Source organism: Leptodactylus fuscus, unplaced genomic scaffold (genome assembly GCF_031893055.1).
Source record: "Leptodactylus fuscus isolate aLepFus1 unplaced genomic scaffold, aLepFus1.hap2 HAP2_SCAFFOLD_623, whole genome shotgun sequence".
Lineage (NCBI taxonomy): Eukaryota > Metazoa > Chordata > Amphibia > Anura > Leptodactylidae > Leptodactylus > Leptodactylus fuscus.
This window is the reverse complement of record NW_027440656.1, coordinates 11,919-33,533: the sequence shown is the minus strand read 5'-3', so window position 1 is coordinate 33,533 and position 21,615 is coordinate 11,919. Positions and strand designations below refer to the sequence as shown.

The 21,615-nt window shown below is 52.1% G+C and overlaps 1 protein-coding gene across 1 annotated transcript in view; it reads right to left on the bottom strand.

Moving 5' to 3' along the window:
• Positions 1-20,416, bottom strand: part of LOC142188680 (uncharacterized) — a 46,763-nt gene extending 26,347 nt beyond the window's left edge. Inside the window, exon 1 of the mRNA XM_075261919.1 lies at positions 20,144-20,416. The gene's annotated coding sequence lies outside the window, so the exon portion shown is untranslated. The remainder of the gene's footprint in view (positions 1-20,143) is intronic.
• Positions 20,417-21,615: the final 1,199 nt, after the last annotated feature.

Below are 21,615 nucleotides of genomic sequence, written 5' to 3'. Positions count from 1 at the left end.
AGTACAAGGCTGTGTCAGATATACAGCAGGGCAGTGCAATACAGTGTCAGGAAAACAGTAGGGGCCAATGCAGTACAGTGTCAGGTATACAACAGGGGGCAGTGCAGTACAGTGTCAGGTATACAGCAGGGGCAGTGCAATGCAGTGTCAGGTATATAGCAGGGGGCAGTGCAGTTTAGTGTCAGACATACAGCAGGGAGTAGTGCAGTGCTGTGTCAAGTATACAGCAGGGGCAGTGCAGTACAGTGTCAGGTATACAGCAGGGGTCAGCAAGGGGCAGTGCAGTGTCACTTATACAGCAGGAAGCAGTGCAGTGTCAGGTATACAGCAGGAGGCAGTGCAGTACAGTGTCAGGTATATAGTAGAAGCAGTGCAGTCCAGTTTCAGGTATACAGCAGTGGGCAGTGCAGTACAGTTTCAGGTATACAGCAGGGGGCAGTGTAGTACACTGTCAGGTATACAGCATGGAGCAGTTCAGTACAGTGTCAGGTATATAGTAGGAGCAGTGCAGTACAGTGTCAGATATACAGCAGGGGGCAGTGCAGTACAGTGTCAGGTATACAGCAGGGGCAGTGCAGTACAGTGTCAGGTATACAGAAGGGGCCAGTGCAGTGCAGTGTCAGGTATACAGCAGGGGGCAGTGCAGTACAGTGTCAGGTATACAGCAGGGGCAGTGCAGTACAGTGTCAGGTATACAGCAGGGGGCAGTGCAGTACACTGTCAGGTATACAGCAGAGGCAGTGCAGTACAGTGTCAGATATACAGCAGGGGCAGTGCAGTACAGTGTCAGGTATACAGCAGGGGCAGTGCAATGCAGTGTCAGATATACAGCAGGGGCAGTGCAGTACAGTGTAGTACAGTGTCAGATATACAGCAGGGGGCAGTGCAGTGTCAGGTATACAGCAGGGGGAAGCATAGTACAGTGTCAGGTATACAGCAGGGGGCAGTGCAGTGCAGTGTCAAGTATACAGCAGGGGGCAGTACAGTGTCAGTTATACAGTAGGGGGCAGTGCAGTACAGTGTCAGGTATACAGCAGGGGGCAGTGCAGTGTCAAGTATACAGCAGGGGGCAGTGCTTTTCAGTTTCAGGTATACAGCAGGGGCCAGTGCAATGCAGTGTCAGAAATATTGCAGGGGGCAGTGCAGTTTCGTGTCAGGTATACAGCAGGGGGCAGGGCAGTGCAGTGTCAGGTATACAGCAGGGGGCAGTGCAATGCAGTGTCAGGTATACAGCAGGGGCCAGTGCAGTGCAGTGTCAGGTATACAGCAGGAGGCAGTGCAGTACAGTGCCAGGTATAAAGCAGGAGGCAGTGCAGTACAGTGTCAGGTATACAGCAGAAGGCAGTCCAGTGCTTTGTCAGATATACAGCAGAAGGAAGTGCATTGCTGTGTCAGGTAAACAGTAGGAGGCAGTGCGGTACAGTGTCACGTATACAGCAGGGCAGTGCAGTACAATGTCAGTATACCGCAGGGGCAGTGAAGTACAGTGTCAGGTATTCAGCAGGGGGCAGTGCAATGCAGTGTCAGGTATACAGCAGGGGGCAGTGCAGTACAATGTCAGATATACAGCAGGGGCAGTGCAGTAAAGTGTCATGTATACAGCAGGGGGCAGTGCAGTACAGTGTCAGGTATACAGCAGGGGCAGTACTGTGTCAGATATACAGCAGGGGCAGTGCAGTACAGTGTCAGGTATACAGCAGGGGGCAGTGCAGTACAGTGTCAGGTATACAGCAGGGGCAGTGCAGTAAACTGTCAGGTATACAGCAGAGGCAGTGCAGTACAGTGTCAGATATACAGCAGGGGCAGTGCAGTACAGTGTCAGATATACAGCAGGGGCAGTGCAGTACAGAGTCAGGTATACAGCAGGAGGCAGTGCAGTACAGTGTCAGATATACAGCAGAGGCAGTGCAGTACAGCGTCAAGTATACAGCAGAGGGGCAGTGCAGTACAGTGTCAGGTATACAGCAGGGGGCAGTGCAGTACAGTGTCAAGTATACAGCAGGGGCTGTGCAGTACAGTGTCAGTTATACAGCAGGGGCAGTGCAGTACAGTCTCAGGTATACAGCAGGGGGCAGTGCAGTGTCAGGTAAATAGAAAGGGGGTGTGCAGTACAGTGTCAGCTATACAGCAGGGGGCAGTGCAGTGTCAGGTATAAAGTAGGGGGCAGTGCAGTACAGAGTCAGGCACACAGCAGGGGGCAGTGCAGTACAGTGTCAGATGTACAGCAGGGGGCAGTGCTTCGCAGTGTCAGGTATACAACGGGGGGCAGTGCAGTACAGTGTCAGGTATACAGCAGGGGCAGTGCAATGCAGTGTCAGGTATACAGCAGGGGCCAGTGCAATGCAGTGTCAGGAATATTGCAGGGGGCGGTGCAGTTTAGTGTCAGGTATACAGCAGGGGGCAGTGCAGTGCAGTGTCAGGTATACAGCAGGGGGCAGTGCAGTACAGTGTCAGGTATACAGCAGGGGACAGTGCAATGCAGTGTCAGGTATACAGCAGGGGGCAGTGCAGTACAGTGTCAGGTATACAGCAGGGGGCAGTGCAGTACAGTGTAACGTATACAGCAGGACAGTGCAGTACAGTGTCAGTATACCGCAGGGGCAGTGCAGCACAGTGTCAGGTATACAGCAGGGGGCAATGCAGTAAATTGTCATGTATACAGCAGGGGCTGTGCAGTACAGTGTCAGGTATACAACAGGGGCAGTAAAGTGTCAGGTATACAGAAGGGGCAGTACAGTGTCAGATATACAGCAGCGGCAGTGCAGTACAGTGTCAGGTATACAGCAGGGGGCAGTGCAGTGCAGTGTCAGGTATACAGCAGAAGGCAGTCCAGTGCTGTGTCAGGTAAACAGTAGGAGGTAGTGCGGTACAGTGTAACGTATACAGCAGGGCAGTGCAGTACAGTGTCAGTATACCGCAGGGGCAGTGCAGTACAGTGTCTGGTATACAGCAGGGGGCAGTGCAATGCAGTGTCAGGTATACAGCAGGGGCAGTGCAGTACAATGTCAGGTATACAGCAGGGGGCAGTGTAGTAAAGTGTCATGTATACAGTAGGGGGCAGTGCAGTACAGTGTCAGGTATACAGCAGGTGCAGTGCAGTACAGTGTCAGGTATACAGCAGGGGGCAGTGCAATACAGTGTCAGGTATACAGCAGGGGGCAGTGCAGTACACTGTCAGGTATACAGCAGGGGGCAGTGCAGTACAGTGTCAGATATACAGCAGGGGCAGTGCAGTACAGTGTCAGGTATACAGCAGGGGGCAGTGCAGTACAGTGTCAGGTATACAGCAGGGGCAGTGCAGTACAGTGTCAGGTATACAGCAGGGGGCAGTGCAGTACAGTGTCAGGTATACAGCAGGAGCAGTGCAGTACAGTGTCAGGTATACAGCAGGGGCAGTGCAGTACAGTGTCAGGTATACAGCAGGGGGCAGTGCAGTACATTGTCAAGTATACAGCAGGGGGAAGTACAGTACAGTGTCAGGTATACAGCAGGGGCAGTGCAGTGTCAGGTATACAGTAGGGGGCAGTGCAGTACAGTGTCAGGTATACAGAAGGGGGCAGTGCAGTGTCAGGTATACAGCAGGGGGCAGTGCAGTACAGTGTCAGGTATACAGCAGGGGCAGTGCAGTACAGTGTCAGGTATACAGCCGGGGCCAGAGCAGTACAGAGTCAGGTATACAACAGGGGGCAGTGCAGTACAGTGTCAGGTATACAGCAGGGGGCAGTGCAGTGTCAGGTATACAGTAGGGGGCAGTGCAGTACAGTTTCAGGTGTATAGCAAGGTGCAGTGCAGTGTCACTTATACAGCAGGGAGCAGTGCATTGTCAGGTATACAGCAGGGGGCAGTGCAGTACAGTGTCAGGTATATAGTAGGAGCAGTGCAGTACAGTGTCAGGTATACAGCAGGGGCCAGTGCAATGCAGTGTCAGGTATATAACAGGGGGCAGTGCAGTTTAGTGTCAGACATACAGTAGGGGGTAGTGCAGTGCTGTGACAGTTATACAGCAGGGGGCAGTGCAGTGTCAGGTATACAGCAGGGGGCAGTGCAGTACAGTGTCAGGTATATAGTAGGAGCAGTTCAGTACGGTGTCAGGCATATAGCAGGGGTAGTGCAGTGCAGTGTCAGGTACACAGCTTGGGCCGGTGCAGTACAGTGTCAAGTATACAGCAGAGGGCAGTACAAGGCTGTGTCAGATATACAGCAGGGCAGTGCAATACAGTGTCAGGAATACAGCAGGGGCCAGTGCAGTATAGTGTCAGGTATACAGCAGGGGGCAGTGCAGTACAGTGTCAGGTATACAGCAGGGGGCAGTGCAGTACAGTGTCAGATATACAGCAGGGGGCAGTGCAGTTTAGTGTCAGTTATAAAGCAGGGGCAGTGCAGTGTCAGGTATACAGCAGGGAGCAGAGCAGTGTCAGGTATACAGCAGGGGGCAGTGCAGTACAGTGTCAGATATACAGCAGGGGCAGTGCAGTACAGTGTCAGGTATACAGCAGGGGGCAGTGCAGTACAGTGTCAGATATACAGCAGAGGCAGTGCAGAACAGTGTCTGGTATACAGCAGGGGCAGTGCAGTACAGTCTCAGGTATACAGCAGGGGGCAGTGCAGTGTCAGGTAAATAAAAGGGGGGAGTGCAGTACAGTGTCAGCTATACAGCAGGGGGCAGTGCAGTGTCAGGTATACAGCAGGGGGAAGTATAGTACAGTGTCAGGTATACAGCAGGGGGGAGTGCAGTAAAGTGTCATGTATACAGCAGGGGGCAATGCAGTACAGTGTCAGGTATACAGCAGGGGCAGTACAGTGTCAGATATACAGCAGGGGCCAGTGCAGTACAGTGTCAGGTATACAGCAGGGGGCAGTGCAGTACAGTGTCAGGTATACAGCAGGGGCAGTGCAGTACAGTGTCAGGTATACAGCAGGGGTAGTGCAGTACAGTGTCAGGTATACAGCAGGGGGCAGTGCAGTACAGTGTCAGATATACAGCAGAGGCAGTGCAGTACAGTGTCAGATATACAGCAGGGGGCAGTGCAGTACAGTGTCAGGTATACAACGGGGGGCAGTGCAGTACAGTGTCAGATATACAGCAGAGACAGTGCAGTACAGTGTCAGATATACAGCAGGGGGCAGTGCAGTACAGTGTCAGATATACAGCAGGGGCAGTGCAGTACAGTGTCTGGTATACAGCAGGGGGCAGTGCAGTACAGTGTCAAGTATACAGCAGAGGGGCAGTGCAGTACAGTGTCAGTTATACAGCAGGGGGCAGTGCAGTACAGTCTCAGGTATACAGCAGGGGGCACTGCAGTGTCAGGTAAATAGAAGGGGGGAGTGCAGTACAGTGTCAGCTATACAGCAGGGGGCAGTGCAGTGTCAGGTATACAGCAGGGGGGAGTATAGTACAGTGTCAGGTATACAGCAGGGGTCAGTGCAGTGCAGTGTCAGGTATACAGCAGGGGGCAGTGCAGTGTCAGGTATAAAGTAGGGGGCAGTGCAGTACAGTGTCAGGTATACAGCAGGGGGCAGTGCAGTGTCAGGGATACAGAAGGGGGCAGTGCTTTGCAGTGTCAGGTATACAACGGGGGGCAGTGCAGTACAGTGTCAGGAATACAGCAGGGGCCAATGCAGTACAGTGTCAGGTATACAGCAGGGGGCAGTGCAGTACAGTGTCAGGTATACAGCAGTGGGCAGTGCAGTACAGTGTCAGATATACAGCAGGGGGCAGTGCAGTTTAGTGTCAGACATACAGCAGGGAGTAGTGCAGTGCTGTGTCAGGTATACAGCAGCAGGGGCAGTGTAGTACAGTGTCAGTTATACAGCAGGGGCAGTGCAGTGTCAGGTATACAGCAGGGAGCAGAGCAGTGTCAGGGATACAGCAGGGGGCAGTGCAGTACAGTGTCAGGTATACAGCAGGGGGCAGTGCAGTACAGTGTCAGATATACAGCAGGGGCAGTGCAGTACAGTGTCAGGTATACAGCAGAGGCAGTGCAGTACAGAGTCAAGTATACAGCAGGGGGCAGTGCACAACAGTGTCAGGTATACAGCAGGGGGCAGTGCAGTACAGTGTCAGGTATACAGCAGAGGCTGTGCAGTACAGTGTCAGTTATACAGCAGGGGCAGTGCAGTACAGTCTCAGGTATACAGCAGGGGGCAGTGCAGTGTCAGGTAAATAAAAGGGGGGAGTATAGTACAGTGTCAGGTATACAGCAGGGGGCAGTGCAGTACAGTGTCAGGTATACAGCAGAGGCTGTGCAGTACAGTGTCAGTTATACAGCAGGGGCAGTGCAGTACTGTCTCAGGTATACAGCAGGGGGCAGTGCAGTGTCAGGTATACAGCAGGGGGAAGTATAGTACAGTGTCAGGTATACAGCAGGGGGCAGTGCAGTAAAGTGTCATGTATACAGCAGGGGGCAATGCAGTACAGTGTCAGGTATACAGCAGGGGCAGTACAGTGTCAGATATACAGCAGGGGCAGTGCAGTACAGTGTCAGGTATACAGCAGGGGCAGTGCAGTACAGTGTCAAGTAAATAGAAGGGGGGAGTGCAGTACAGCATCAGGAATACAGCAGGGGGCAGTGCAGTGTCAAGTACACAGCAGGGGGCAGTGCAGTACAGTGTCAGATATACAGCAGAGGCAGTGCAGAACAGTGTCTGGTATACAGCAGGGGCAGTGCAGTACAGTCTCAGGTATACAGCAGGGGGCAGTGCAGTGTCAGGTAAATAAAAGGGGGGAGTGCAGTACAGTGTCAGCTATACAGCAGGGGGCAGTGCAGTGTCAGGTATACAGCAGGGGGAAGTATAGTACAGTGTCAGGTATACAGCAGGGGGGAGTGCAGTAAAGTGTCATGTATACAGCAGGGGGCAATGCAGTACAGTGTCAGGTATACAGCAGGGGCAGTACAGTGTCAGATATACAGCAGGGGCCAGTGCAGTACAGTGTCAGGTATACAGCAGGGGGCAGTGCAGTACAGTGTCAGGTATACAGCAGGGGCAGTGCAGTACAGTGTCAGGTATACAGCAGGGGTAGTGCAGTACAGTGTCAGGTATACAGCAGGGGGCAGTGCAGTACAGTGTCAGATATACAGCAGAGGCAGTGCAGTACAGTGTCAGATATACAGCAGGGGGCAGTGCAGTACAGTGTCAGGTATACAACGGGGGGCAGTGCAGTACAGTGTCAGATATACAGCAGAGACAGTGCAGTACAGTGTCAGATATACAGCAGGGGGCAGTGCAGTACAGTGTCAGATATACAGCAGGGGCAGTGCAGTACAGTGTCTGGTATACAGCAGGGGGCAGTGCAGTACAGTGTCAAGTATACAGCAGAGGGGCAGTGCAGTACAGTGTCAGTTATACAGCAGGGGGCAGTGCAGTACAGTCTCAGGTATACAGCAGGGGGCACTGCAGTGTCAGGTAAATAGAAGGGGGGAGTGCAGTACAGTGTCAGCTATACAGCAGGGGGCAGTGCAGTGTCAGGTATACAGCAGGGGGGAGTATAGTACAGTGTCAGGTATACAGCAGGGGTCAGTGCAGTGCAGTGTCAGGTATACAGCAGGGGGCAGTGCAGTGTCAGGTATAAAGTAGGGGGCAGTGCAGTACAGTGTCAGGTATACAGCAGGGGGCAGTGCAGTGTCAGGGATACAGAAGGGGGCAGTGCTTTGCAGTGTCAGGTATACAACGGGGGGCAGTGCAGTACAGTGTCAGGAATACAGCAGGGGCCAATGCAGTACAGTGTCAGGTATACAGCAGGGGGCAGTGCAGTACAGTGTCAGGTATACAGCAGTGGGCAGTGCAGTACAGTGTCAGATATACAGCAGGGGGCAGTGCAGTTTAGTGTCAGACATACAGCAGGGAGTAGTGCAGTGCTGTGTCAGGTATACAGCAGCAGGGGCAGTGTAGTACAGTGTCAGTTATACAGCAGGGGCAGTGCAGTGTCAGGTATACAGCAGGGAGCAGAGCAGTGTCAGGGATACAGCAGGGGGCAGTGCAGTACAGTGTCAGGTATACAGCAGGGGGCAGTGCAGTACAGTGTCAGATATACAGCAGGGGCAGTGCAGTACAGTGTCAGGTATACAGCAGAGGCAGTGCAGTACAGAGTCAAGTATACAGCAGGGGGCAGTGCACAACAGTGTCAGGTATACAGCAGGGGGCAGTGCAGTACAGTGTCAGGTATACAGCAGAGGCTGTGCAGTACAGTGTCAGTTATACAGCAGGGGCAGTGCAGTACAGTCTCAGGTATACAGCAGGGGGCAGTGCAGTGTCAGGTAAATAAAAGGGGGGAGTATAGTACAGTGTCAGGTATACAGCAGGGGGCAGTGCAGTACAGTGTCAGGTATACAGCAGAGGCTGTGCAGTACAGTGTCAGTTATACAGCAGGGGCAGTGCAGTACTGTCTCAGGTATACAGCAGGGGGCAGTGCAGTGTCAGGTATACAGCAGGGGGAAGTATAGTACAGTGTCAGGTATACAGCAGGGGGCAGTGCAGTAAAGTGTCATGTATACAGCAGGGGGCAATGCAGTACAGTGTCAGGTATACAGCAGGGGCAGTACAGTGTCAGATATACAGCAGGGGCAGTGCAGTACAGTGTCAGGTATACAGCAGGGGCAGTGCAGTACAGTGTCAAGTAAATAGAAGGGGGGAGTGCAGTACAGCATCAGGAATACAGCAGGGGGCAGTGCAGTGTCAAGTACACAGCAGGGGGCAGTGAAGTACAGTGTCACGTATACAGCAGGGGGCAGTGCAGTACAGTGTCAGATATACAGCAGAGGCAGTGCAGTACAGTTTCAGATATACAGCAGGGGGCAGTGCAGTACAGTGTCAGATATACAGCAGAGGCAGTGCAGTACAGTTTCAGATATACAGCAGGGGGCAGTGCAGTACAGTGTCAGATATACAGCAGGGGCAGTGCAGTACAGTGTCAGGTATACAGCAGGGGGCAGTGCAGTACAGTGTCAGATATACAGCAGAGGCAGTGCAGTACAGTGTCAAGTATACAGCAGAGGGGCAGTGCAGTACAGTGTCAGTTATACAGCAGGGGGCAGTGCAGTACAGTGTCAGGTATACAGCAGGGGCTGTGCAGTACAGTGTCAGTTATACAGCAGGGGCAGTGCAGTACAGTCTCAGGTATACAGCAGGGGGCAGTGCAGTGTCAGGTAAAAAGAAGGGGGGAGTGCAGTGCAGTGTCAGGTATACAGCAGGGGGAAGTATAGTACAGTGTCAGGTATACAGCAGGGGTCAGTGCAGTGCAGTGTCAGGTATACAGCACGGGGCAGTGCAGTGTCAGGTATAAAGTAGGGGGCAGTGCAGTACAGTGTCAGGTATACAGCAGGGGGCAGTGCAGTGTCAGGGATACAGCAGGGGGCAGTGCTTTGCATTGTCAGGTATACAACGGAGGGCAGTGCAGTACAGTGTCAGGTATACAGCAGGGGCAGTGCAATGCAGTGTCAGGTATACAGCAGGGGGCAGTGCAGTGTCAGGGATACAGCAGGGGGCAGTGCTTTGCAGTGTCAGGTATACAACGGGGGGCAGTGAAGTACAGTGTCAGGTATACAGCAGGGGCAGTGCAGTACAGTGTCAGATGTACAGCAGGGGGCAGTGCTTTGCAGTGTCAGGTATACAAGGGGGGCAGTGCAGTACAGTGTCAGGTATACAGCAGAGGCAGTGCAATGCAGTGTCAGGTATACAGCAGGGGCCAGTGTAATGCAGTGTCAGGAATATTGCAGGGGGCGGTGCAGTTTAGTGTCAGGTATACAGCAGGGGTCAGTGCAGTGCAGTGTCAGGTATACAGCAGGGGGCAGTGCAGTACAGTGTCAGGTATACAGCAGGGGACAGTGCAATGCAGTGTCAGGTATAGAGCAGGAGGCAGTGCAGTAAAGTGTCAGGTATACAGCAGAAGGCAGTGCATTGCTGTGTCAGGTAAATAGTAGGAGGCAGTGCAGTACAGTGTAACGTATACAGTAGGACAGTGCAGTACAGTGTCAGTATACAGCAGGGGCAGTGCAGTACAGTGTCAGGTATACAGCAGGGGGCAGTGCAATGCAGTGTCAGGTATACAGCAGGGGGCAGTGCTGTACAGTGTCAGGTATACAGCAGGGGGCAGTGCAGTGTCAGGTATACAGTAGGGGGCAGTGCAGTACAGTGTCAGGTATACAGAAGGGGGCAGTGCAGTGTCAGGTACACCGCAGGGGCAGTGCAGTACAGTATCAGGTGTATAGCAAGGGGCAGTGCAGTTTCAGGTTTATAGCAGGGTGCAGTGCAGTACAGTGTCAGGTATATAGTAGGAGCAGTGCAGTACAGTGTCAGGTATACAGCAGGGGCCAGTGCAATGGAGTGTCAGGTATATAACAGGGGGCAGTGCAGTTTAGTGTCAGACATACAGTAGGGGGTAGTGAAGTGCTGTGTCAGGTATACAGCAGGGGCAGTACAGTACAGTGTCAGGTATACAGCAGGGGGCAGTGCAATGCAGTGTCAGGTAAAAAGAAGGGGGGAGTGCAGTACAGTGTCAGGTATACAGCAGGGGGCAATGCAGTAAAGTGTCATGTATACAGCAGGGGGCTGTGCAGTACAGTGTCAGGTATACAGCAGGGGCAGTAAAGTGTCAGGTATACAGAAGGGGCAGTGCAGTACAGTGTCAGATATACAGCAGGGGGCAGTGCAGTACAGTGTCAGGATTACAGCAGGGGGAAGTGCAGTACAGTGTCAGGTATACAGCAGGAGGCAGTGCAGTACAGTGTCTGGTATACAGCAGGGGCAGTGCAGTACAGTCTCAGGTATACAGCAGGGGGCAATGCAGTGTCAGGAAAATAGAAGGGGGAGTGCAGTACATTATCAAGTATACAGCAGGGGCAGTGCAGTGTCAGGTATACAGAAGGGGGCAGTGCAGTACAGTGTCAGGTATACAGCAGGGGCAGTGCAGTGTCAGGTATACAGTAGGGGGCAGTGCAGTACAGTGTCAGGTATACAGAAGGGGGCAGTGCAGTGTCAGGTATACCGCAGGGGCAGTGCAGTACAGTGTCAGGTGTATAGCAAGGGGCAGTGCAGTTTCAGGTTTATAGCAGGGGGCAGTGCAGTACAGTGTCAGGTATATAGTAGGAGCAGTGCAGTACAGTGTCAGGTATACAGCAGGGGCCAGTGCAATGGAGTGTCAGGTATATAACAGGGGGCAGTGCAGTTTAGTGTCAGACATACAGTAGGGGGTAGTGAAGTGCTGTGTCAGGTATACAGCAGGGGAAGTGCAGTATAGTGTCAGGTATACAGCAGGGGGCAGTGCTGTGTCAGGTATACAGCAGGGGGCAGTGCAGTACAGCATCAGGTATACAGCAGGGAGCAGTGCAGTGTCAGGTATACAGCAGGGGGCAGTGCAGTACAGTGTAAGGTATACAGCAAGGGGCAGTGCAGTGTCACTTATACAGCAGAGAGCAGTGCAGTGTCAGGTATACAGCAGGGGGCAGTGCAGTACAGTGTCAGGTATATAGTAGGAGCAGTTCAGTACGGTGTCAGGTATATAGCAGGGGTAGTGCAGTGCATTGTCAGGTACACAGCTGGGGCTGGTGCAGTACAGTGTCAAGTATACAGCAGGGGGCAGTACAAGGCTGTGTCAGATATACAGCAGGGCAGTGCAATACAGTGTCAGGAATACAGCAGGGGCAGTGCAGTACAATGTCATTATACAACAGGGGGCAGTGCAGTACAGTGTCAGGTATATAGTAGGAGCAGTGCAGTACAGTGTCAGGTATACAGCAGGGGCAGTGCAATGCAGTGTCAGGTATATAGCAGGGGGCAGTGCAGTTTAGTGTCAGACATACAGCAGGGAGTAGTGCAGTGCTGTGTCAAGTATACAGCAGGGGCAGTGCAGTACAGTGTCAGGTATACAGCAGGGGTCAGCAAGGGGCAGTGCAGTGTCACTTATACAGCAGGAAGCAGTGCAGTGTAAGGTATACAGCAGGGGGCAGTGCAGTACAGTGTCAGGTATATAGTAGGAGCAGTGCAGTACAGTGTCAGGTATACAGCAGGGGGCAGTGCAGTACAGTGTCAGGTATACAGCAGGGACAGTGCAGTAAAGTGTCAAGTATACAGCAGGGACAGTGCAGTAAAGTGTCAAGTATACAGCAGGGGGCAGTGTAGTACACTGTCAGGTATACAGCACGGAGCAGTGCAGTACACTGTCAGGAATACAGCACGGAGCAGTTCAGTACAGTGTCAGGTATATAGTAGGAGCAGTGCAGTACAGTGTCAGGTATATAGCAGGGGTAGTGCAGTGCAGTGTCTGGTACACAGGTGGGGCCAGTGCAGTACAGTGTCAAGTATAAACCAGAAGGCAGTGCAATGCAGTGTCAGATATACAGCAGGGACAGTGCAGTACAGTGTCAGTTATACAGCAGGGGCAGTGCAGTACAGTGTCAGATATACAGCAGGGGCAGTGCAGTAGTGTCAGTTATTCAGCAGGGGCAGTGCAGTAGAGTGTCAGGTATACAGCAGGGGGCAGTGCAGTGTCAGGTATACAGCAGGGGGAAGTATAGTACAGTGTCAGGTATACAGCAGGGGGCAGTGCAGTGCAGTGTCAAGTATACAGCAGGGGGCAGTGCAGTACAGTGTCAGATATACAGCAGGGGCAGTGCTTTTCAGTTTCAGGTATACAGCGGGGGGCAGTGCAGTACAGTCTCAGGTATACAGCAGGGGGCAGTGCAGTGTCAGATGTACAGCAGGGGGCAGTGCTTTGCAGTGTCAGGTATACAACGGGGGGCAGTGCAGTACAGTGTCAGGTATACAGCAGGGGCAGTGCAATGCAGTGTCAGGTATACAGCAGGGGCCAGTGCAATGCAGTGTCAGGAATATTGCAGGGGGCAGTGCAGTTTAGTGTCAGGTATACAGCAGGGGGCAGGGCAGTGCAGTGTCAGGTATACAGCAGGGGGCAGTGCAATGCAGTGTCAGGTATACAGCAGGGGCCAGTGCAGTGCAGTGTCAGGTATACAGCAGGAGGCAGTGCAGTACAGTGTCAGGTATAAAGCAGGGGGCAGTGCAGTACAGTGTCAGGTATACAGCAGAAGGCAGTCCAGTGCTTTGTCAGATATACATCAGAAGGCAGTGCATTGCTGTGTCACGTAAACAGTAGGAGGCAGTGCGGTACAGTGTCACGTATACAGCAGGGCAGTGCAGTACAGTGTCAGTATACCGCAGGGGCAGTGCAGTACAGTGTCAGGTATACAGCAGGGGGCAGTGCAATGCAGTGTCAGGTATACAGAAGGGGGCAGTGCAGTACAATGTCAGGTATACAGCAGAGGGCAGTGCAGTAAAGTATCATGTATACAGCAGGGGGCAGTGCAGTACAGTGTCAGGTATACAGCAGGGGCAGTACTGTGTCAGATATACAGCAGGGGCAGTGCAGTACAGTGTCAGGTATACAGCAGGGGGCAGTGCAGTACAGTGTCAGGTATACAGCAGGGGGCAGTGCAGTACACTGTCAGGTATATAGCAGAGGCAGTGCAGTACAGTGTCAGATATACAGCAGGGGCAGTGCAGTACAGTGTAAGATATACAGCAGGGGCAGTGCAGTACAGTGTCAGATATACAGCAGGGGGCAGTGCAGTACAGTGTCAGGTATACAGCAGGGGGCAGTGCAGTACAGTGTCAGATATACAGCAGGGGCAGTGCAGTGTCAGATATACAGCAAAGGCAGTGCAGTACAGTGTCAGATATACAGCAAAGGCAGTGCAGTACAGTGTCAAGTATACAGCAGAGGGGCAGTGCAGTACAGTGTCAGGTATACAGCAGGGGGCAGTGCAGTACAGTGTCAGTTATACAGCAGGGGGCAGTGCAGTGTCAGATGTACAGCAGGGGGCAGTGCTTTGCAGTGTCAGGTATACAACGGGGGGCAGTGCAGTACAGTGTCAGGTATACAGCAGGGGCAGTGCAATGCAGTGTCAGGTATACAGCAGGGGCCAGTGCAATGCAGTGTCAGGAATATTGCAGGGGGCGGTGCAGTTTAGTGTCAGGTATACAGCAGGGGGCAGTGCAGTGCAGTGTCAGGTATACAGCAGGGGGCAGTTCAGTACAGTGTCAGGTATACAGCAGGGGACAGTGCAATGCAGTGTCAGGTATAGAGCAGGAGGCAGTGCAGTAAAGTGTCAGGTATACAGCAGAAGGCAGTGCATTGCTGTGTCAGGTAAATAGTAGGAGGCAGTGCAGTACAGTGTAACGTATACAGCAGGACAGTGCAGTACAGTGTCAGTATACAGCAGGGGTAGTGCAGTACAGTGTCAGGTATACAGCAGGGGGCAGTGCAGTCAGGTATACAGCAGGGGGCAGTGCAGTACAGTGTCAGGTATACAGCAGGGGGCAATGCAGTAAAGTGTCATGTATACAGCAGGGGGCTGTGCAGTACAGTGTCAGGTATACAGCAGGGGCAGTAAAGTGTCAGGTATACAGTAGGGGCAGTACAGTGTCAGATATACAGCAGCGGCAGTGCAGTACAGTGTCAGGTATACAGCAGGGGGCAGTGCAGTACAGTGTCAGGTATACAGCAGAAGGCAGTCCAGTGCTGTGTCAGGTAAACAGTAGGAGGCAGTGCGGTACAGTGTCAGGTATACAGCAGGGGGCAGTGCAATGCAGTGTCAGGTATACAGCAGGGGGCAGTGCAGTACAATGTCAGATATACAGCAGGGGGCAGTGTTGTAAAGTGTCATGTATACAGCAGGGGGCAGTGCAGTACAGTGTCAGGTATACAGCAGGGGCAGTGCAGTACAGTGTCAGGTATACAGCAGGGGGCAGTGCAGTACACTGTCAGGTATACAGCAGAGGCAGTGCAGTACAGTGTCAGATATACAACAGGGGCAGTGCAGTACAGTGTCAGGTATACAGCAGGAGCAGTGCAGTACAGTGTCAGATATACAGCAGGGGCAGTGCAGTACAGTGTCAGGTATACAGCAGAGGGAAGTGCAGTGTCAAGTAAGTAGAAGAGGGGAGTGCAGTACAGCATCAGGTATACAGCAGGGGGCAGTGCAGTGTCAGGTATACAGCAGGGGGCAGTGCAGTACAGTGTCAAGTATACAGCAGGGGGAAGTACAGTACAGTGTCAGGTATACAGCAGGGGCAGTGCAGTGTCAGGTATACAGCAGGGGGCAGTGCAGTGTCAGGTATACAGTAGGGGGCAGTGCAGTACAGTGTCAGGTATACAGCAGGGGCAGTGCAGTACAGTGTCAGGTATACAGCCGCGGCCAGAGCAGTACAGAGTCAGGTATACAACAGGGGGCAGTGCAGTGTCAGGTATACAGCAGGGGGCAGTGCAGTACAGTTTCAGGTGTATAGCAAGGGGCAGTGCAGTGTCACTTATACAGCAGGGAGCAGTGCATTGTCAGGTATACAGCAGGGGGCAGTGCAGTTTCAGGTTTATATCAGGGGGCAGTGCAGTACAGTGTCAGGTATATAGTAGGAGCAGTGCAGTACAGTGTCAGGAATACAGCAGGGGCCAGTGCAGTACAGTGTCAGGTATACAGCAGGGGGCAGTGCAGTACAGTGTCAGGTATACAACAGGGGGCAGTGCAGTAGAGTGTCAGGTATACAGCAGGAGCAGTGCAATACAGTGTCAGGTATACAGCAGGGGCCAGTGCAATGCAGTGTCAAGTAGATAGCAGGGGGCAGTGCAGTTTAGTGTCAGACATACAGCAGGGAGTAGTGCAGTGCTGTGTCAGGTATACAGCAGCAGGGGCAGTGCAGTACAGTGTCAGTTATACAGCAGGGGGCAGTGCAGTGTCAGGTATACAGCAGGGAGCAGAGCAGTGTCAGGTATACAGCAGGGGGCAGTGCAGTACAGTGTCAGGTATACAGCAAGGGGCAGTGCGGTGTCAGGTTTATAGCAGGGGGCAGTGCAGTACAGTGTCAGGTATATAGTAGGAGCAGTTCAGTACGGTGTCAGGCATATAGCAGGGGTAGTGCAGTGCAGTTTCAGGTACACAGCTGGGGCCGGTGCAGTACAGTGTCAAGTATACAGCAGAGGGCAGTGCAATACAGTGTCAGGAATAGAGCAGAGGCCAGTGCAGTACAGTGTCAGGTATACAGCAGGGGCAGTGCAGTACAATGTCATTATACAGCAGGGGGCAATGCAGTACAGTGTCAGGTATACAACAGTGGGCAGTGCAGTACAGTGTCAGGTATACAGCAGGGGCCAGTGCAATGAAGTGTCAGGTATATAGCAGGGGGCAGTGCAGTTTAGTTTCAGACATACAGCAGGGAGTAGTGCAGTGCTGTGTCAGGTATACAGCAGGGGCAGTGCAGTACAGTGTCAGGTATATAGTAGGAGCAGTGCAGTACAATGTCAGGTATATAGTAGGAGCAGTGCAGTACAGTGTCAGGTATATAGCAGGGGTAGTGCAGTGCAGTGTCTGGTACACAGGTGGGGCCAGTGCAGTACAGTGTCAAGTATACAGCAGGGGGCAGTACAGTGTCAGGTATACAGCAGGGGGCAGAGCAGTACAGTGTCAGGTATATAGCAGGGGGCAGTGCAGTACAGTGTCAGGTATAAAGCAGGGGGCAGTGCAGTACAGTGTCAGGTTTACAGAAGTAGGCAGTGCAATGCAGTGTCAGATATACAGCAGGGGGCAGTGCAATGCAGTGTCAGATATACAGCAGGGGGCAGTGCAGTACAGTGTCAGGTATACAGCAGGGGTCAGTGCAGTACAGTGTCAGGTATAAAGCAGGGGGCAGTGCAGTAAAGTGTCAGGTATACAGAAGGGGGCAGTGAAGTAAAGTGTCAGGTATACAGCAGGGGGCAGTGTAGTACACTGTCAGGTATACAGCACGGAGCAGTGCAGTACAGTGTCAGGTATATAGTAGGAGCAGTGCAGTACAGTGTCAGGTATAAAGCAGGGGCCAGTGCAGTGTCAGGTATACAGCAGGGGACAATTCAATGCAGTGTTAGGTATACAGCAGAGGGCAGTGCAGTACAGTGTTAGGTATACAGCAGGGGTCAGCAAGGGGCAGTGCAGTGTCACTTATAGAGCAGGAAGCAGTGCAGTGTCAGGTATACAGCAGGGGGCAGTGTAATACAGTGTCAGGTATATAGTGGGGCAGTGCAGTACACTGTCAGGTATACAGCACGGAGCAGTGCAGTACAGTGTCAGGTATATAGTAGGAGCAGTGCAGTACAGTGTCAGGTATATAGCAGGGGTAGTGCAGTGCAGTGTCAGGTATACAGCTGGGGCCAGTGCAGTACAGTGTCAAGTATACAGAAGGGGGCAGTATAGTGTCAGGTATACAGTAGGGGGCAGAGCAGTACAGTGTCAGGTATACAGCATGGGGCAGTGCAGAACAGTGTCAGGTATATAGCAGGGGGCAGTGCAGTACAGTCTCAGGTATACAGCAGAGGGAAGTGCAGTGTCAGGTAAGTAGAAGGGAGGAGTGCAGTACAGCATTAGGTATACAGCAGGGGGAAGTACAGTACAGTGTCAGGTATACAGCAAGGGCAGTGCAGTGTCAGGTATACAGTAGGGGCAGTGCAGTACAGTGTCAGGTATACAGAAGGGGGCAGTGCAGTGTCAGGTATACAGCAGGGGGCAGTGCAGTACAGTGTTAGGTATACAGCAGGGGCAGTGCAGTACAGTGTCAGGTATACAGCCGGGGCCAGTGCAGTACAGAGTCAGGTATACAACAGGGGGCAGTGCAGTACAGTGTCAGGTATACAGCAGGGGGAAGTGCAGTGTCAGGTATACAGCAGGGGGCAGTGCAGTGTCAGGTATACAGCAGGGGGCAGTGCAGTACAGTTTCAGGTGTATAGCAAGGGGCAGTGCAGTGTCACTTATACAGCAGGGAGCAGTGAATTGTCAGGTATACAGCAGGGGTCAGTGTAGTTTCAGGTTTATAACAGGGGGCAGTGCAGTTTAGTGTCAGACATACAGTAGGGGGTAGTGCAGTACAGTGTCAGGTATACAGCAGTGGGCAGTGCAGTACAGTGTCAGGTATACAGGAGGGGGCAGTGCAGTACAGTGTCAGGTATACAGGAGGGGACAGTGCAGTACAGTGTCAGGTATACAGGAGGTGGCAGTGCAGTACAGTGTCAGGTATACAGTAGGGGCAGTGCAGTACAGTGTCAGGTATACAGCAGGGGCAGTGCAGTACAGTGTCAGGTATACAGGCGGTGGCACTGCAGTACAGTGTCAGGTATACAGGCGGGGGCAGTGCAGTACAGTGTCAGGTATATAGCAGGGGGCATTGTAGTGCAGTGTCAGTTATATAGAAGGGGCAGTGCAGTAAAGTGTCAGGTATACAGTAGGGGGCAGAGCAGTACAGTGTCAGGTATACAGCAGGGGGCAGTACAGTACAGTGTCAGGTATACAGGAGGGGGGCAGTGCAGTACAGTGTCAGGTATACAGGAGGGGGCAGTGCAGTACAGTGTCAGGTATACAGGAGGGGGCAGTGCAGTACAGTGTCAGGTATACAGCAGTGGGCAGTGCAGTACACTGTCAGGTATACAGGAGGGGGCAGTGCAGTACAGTGTCAGGTATACAGCAGTGGGCAGTGCAGTACAGTGTCAGGTATACAGGAGGGGCAGTGCAGTACAGTGTCAGGAATACAGGAGGGGGCAGTGCAGTACAGTGTCAGGTATACAGGAGGGGACAGTACAGTGTCAGGTATACAGTAGTGGGCAGTACAGTACAGTGTCAGGTATACAGGAGGGGGCAGTGCAGTACAGTGTCAGATATACAGCAGGGGGCAGTGCAGTACAGTGTCAGGTATACAGGAGGGGGCAGTACAGTGTCAGGTATACAGGAGGGGGCAGTACAGTGTCAGGTATACAGGAGGGGGCAGTGCAGTATAGTGTCAGGTATACAGAAGGGGCAGTACAGTGTCAGGTATACAGGAGGGGGCAGTGCAGTACAGTGTCAGGTATACAGCAGGGGGCAGTGCAGTACAGTTTCAGGTATACAGCAGTGGGCAGTGCAGTACAGTGTCAGGTATACAGGAGGGGCAGTGCAGTACAGTGTCAGGTATACAGGAGTGGGCAGTGCAGTACAGTGTCAGGTATATAGGCGGGGGCAGTGCAGTACAGTTTCAGGTATACAGCCTGGGGGCAGTGCAGTACAGTGTCAGGTATACAGCAGGGGGCAGTACAGTGTCAGGTATACAGGAGTGGGCAGTGCAGTACAGTGTCAGGTATACAGCAGGGGCAGTGCAGTACAGTGTCAGGTATACAGGCGGGGGCAGTGCAGTACAGTTTCAGGTATACAGCAGTGGGCAGTGCAGTACAGTGTCAGGTATACAGGAGGGGCAGTGCAGTACAGTGTCAGGTATACAGGAGTGGGCAGTGCAGTACAGTGTCAGGTATACAGGCGGGGGCAGTGCAGTACAGTTTCAGGTATACAGCCTGGGGGCAGTGCAGTACAGTGTCAGGTATACAGCAGGGGGCAGTACAGTGTCAGGTATACAGGAGTGGGCAGTGCAGTACAGTGTCAGGTATACAGGAGGGGGCAGTGCAGTACAGTGTCAGGTATACAGCAGGGGGCAGTGCAGTACAGTGTCAGGTATACAGCAGGGGGCAGTGCAGTACAGTGTCAGGTATACAGCAGGGGCAGTGCAGTACAGTGTCAGGTATACAGCAGGGGGCATTGTAGTGCAGTGTCAGGTATACAGCAGGGGGCAGTGCAGTACAGTGTCAGGTATACAGCAGGGGGCAGTGCAGTACAGTGTCAGGTATACAGCAGGGGGCAGTGCAGTACAGTGTCAGGTATACAGCAGGGGCAGTGCAGTACAGTGTCAGGTATACAGCAGGGGGCATTGTAGTGCAGTGTCAGGTATACAGCAGGGGGCAGTGCAGTACAGTGTCAGGTATACAGCAGGGGGCAGTGCAGTACAGTGTCAGGTATACAGCAGGGGGCAGTGCAGTACAGTGTCAGGTATACAGCAGGGGGCAGTGCAGTACAGTGTCAGGTATACAGCAGGGGGCAGTGCAGTACAGTGTCAGGTATACAGCAGGGGGCAGTGCAGTACAGTGTCAGGTATACAGCAGGGGGCAGTGCAGTACAGTGTCAGGTATACAGCAGGGGGCAGTGCAGTACAGTGTCAGGTATACAGCAGGGGGCAGTGCAGTACAGTGTCAGGTATACAGCACGGGTGACTCATTACGAAAATATGGAACAAGAGATAGAAGAAAATAATGTCTCACCAAGTACAGGCTTCTTTCTTATTTCTCAAGTCTCCTGTAGTCTATCTGTCAGTCAGCGGTCTCCTGTAGTCTCTCTGTCAGTCAGCGGTCTCCTGTAGTCTCTCCGTCAGTCAGCGGTCTCCTGTAGTCTCTCCGTCAGTCAGCGGTCTCCTGTAGTCTCTCCGTCAGTCAGCGGTCTCCTGTAGTCTCTCCGTCAGTCAGCGGTCTCCTGTAGTCTCTCCGTCAGTCAGCGGTCTCCTGTAGTCTCTCCGTCAGTCAGCGGTCTCCGGTAGTCTCTCTGACCTCTCCTGTAATCTCTGATTCTTCTCTTCCAACAACTTTGCTGTTCACTTCCTGCTGAGTCACCGACTCCTCCCTATAGAGATATATACAGAGAAGTAGTACTGAGCCCTGTATATATATACGCTCTGCTCCTCCTCCTCTATAACCTGTAGATAGGACACTATATACAATCTGCCCCTCTATAACCTGTAGATAGGACACTATATACAATCTGCTCCTCTATAACCTGTAGATAGGACACTATATACAATCTGCTCTATATCCTGTAGATAGGACACTATATACAATCTGCTCTATAACCTGTAGATAGGACACTATATACAATCTGCTCCTCTATAACCTGTAGATAGGACACTATATACAATCTGCTCCTCTATAACCTGTAGATGGGACACTATATACAATCTGCCCCTCTATAACCTGTAGATAGGACACTATATACAATCTGCTCCTCTATAACCTGTAGATAGGACACTATATACAATCTGCTCCCCTATAACCTGTAGATAGGACACTATATACAATCTGCTCCCCTATAACCTGTAGATAGGACACTATATACAATCTGCCCCTCTATAACCTGTAGATAGGACACTATATACAATCTGCCCCTCTATAACCTGTAGATAGGACACTATATACAATCTGCTCCCCTATAACCTGTAGATAGGACACTATATACAATCTGCCCCTCTATAACCTGTAGATAGGACACTATATACAATCTGCTCCTCTATAACCTGTAGATAGGACACTATATACAATCTGCTCTATAACCTGTAGATAGGACACTATATACAATCTGCTCTATATCCTGTAGATAGGACACTATATACAATCTGCTCTATAACCTGTAGATAGGACACTATATACAATCTGCTCCTCTATAACCTGTAGATAGGACACTATATACAATCTGCTCCTCTATAACCTGTAGATGGGACACTATATACAATCTGCCCCTCTATAACCTGTAGATAGGACACTATATACAATCTGCTCCCCTATAACCTGTAGATAGGACACTATATACAATCTGCCCCTCTATAACCTGTAGATAGGACACTATATACAATCTGCTCCTCTATAACCTGTAGATAGGACACTATATACAATCTGCTCTATATCCTGTAGATAGGACACTATATACAATCTGCTCCTCTATAACCTGTAGATAGGACACTATATAC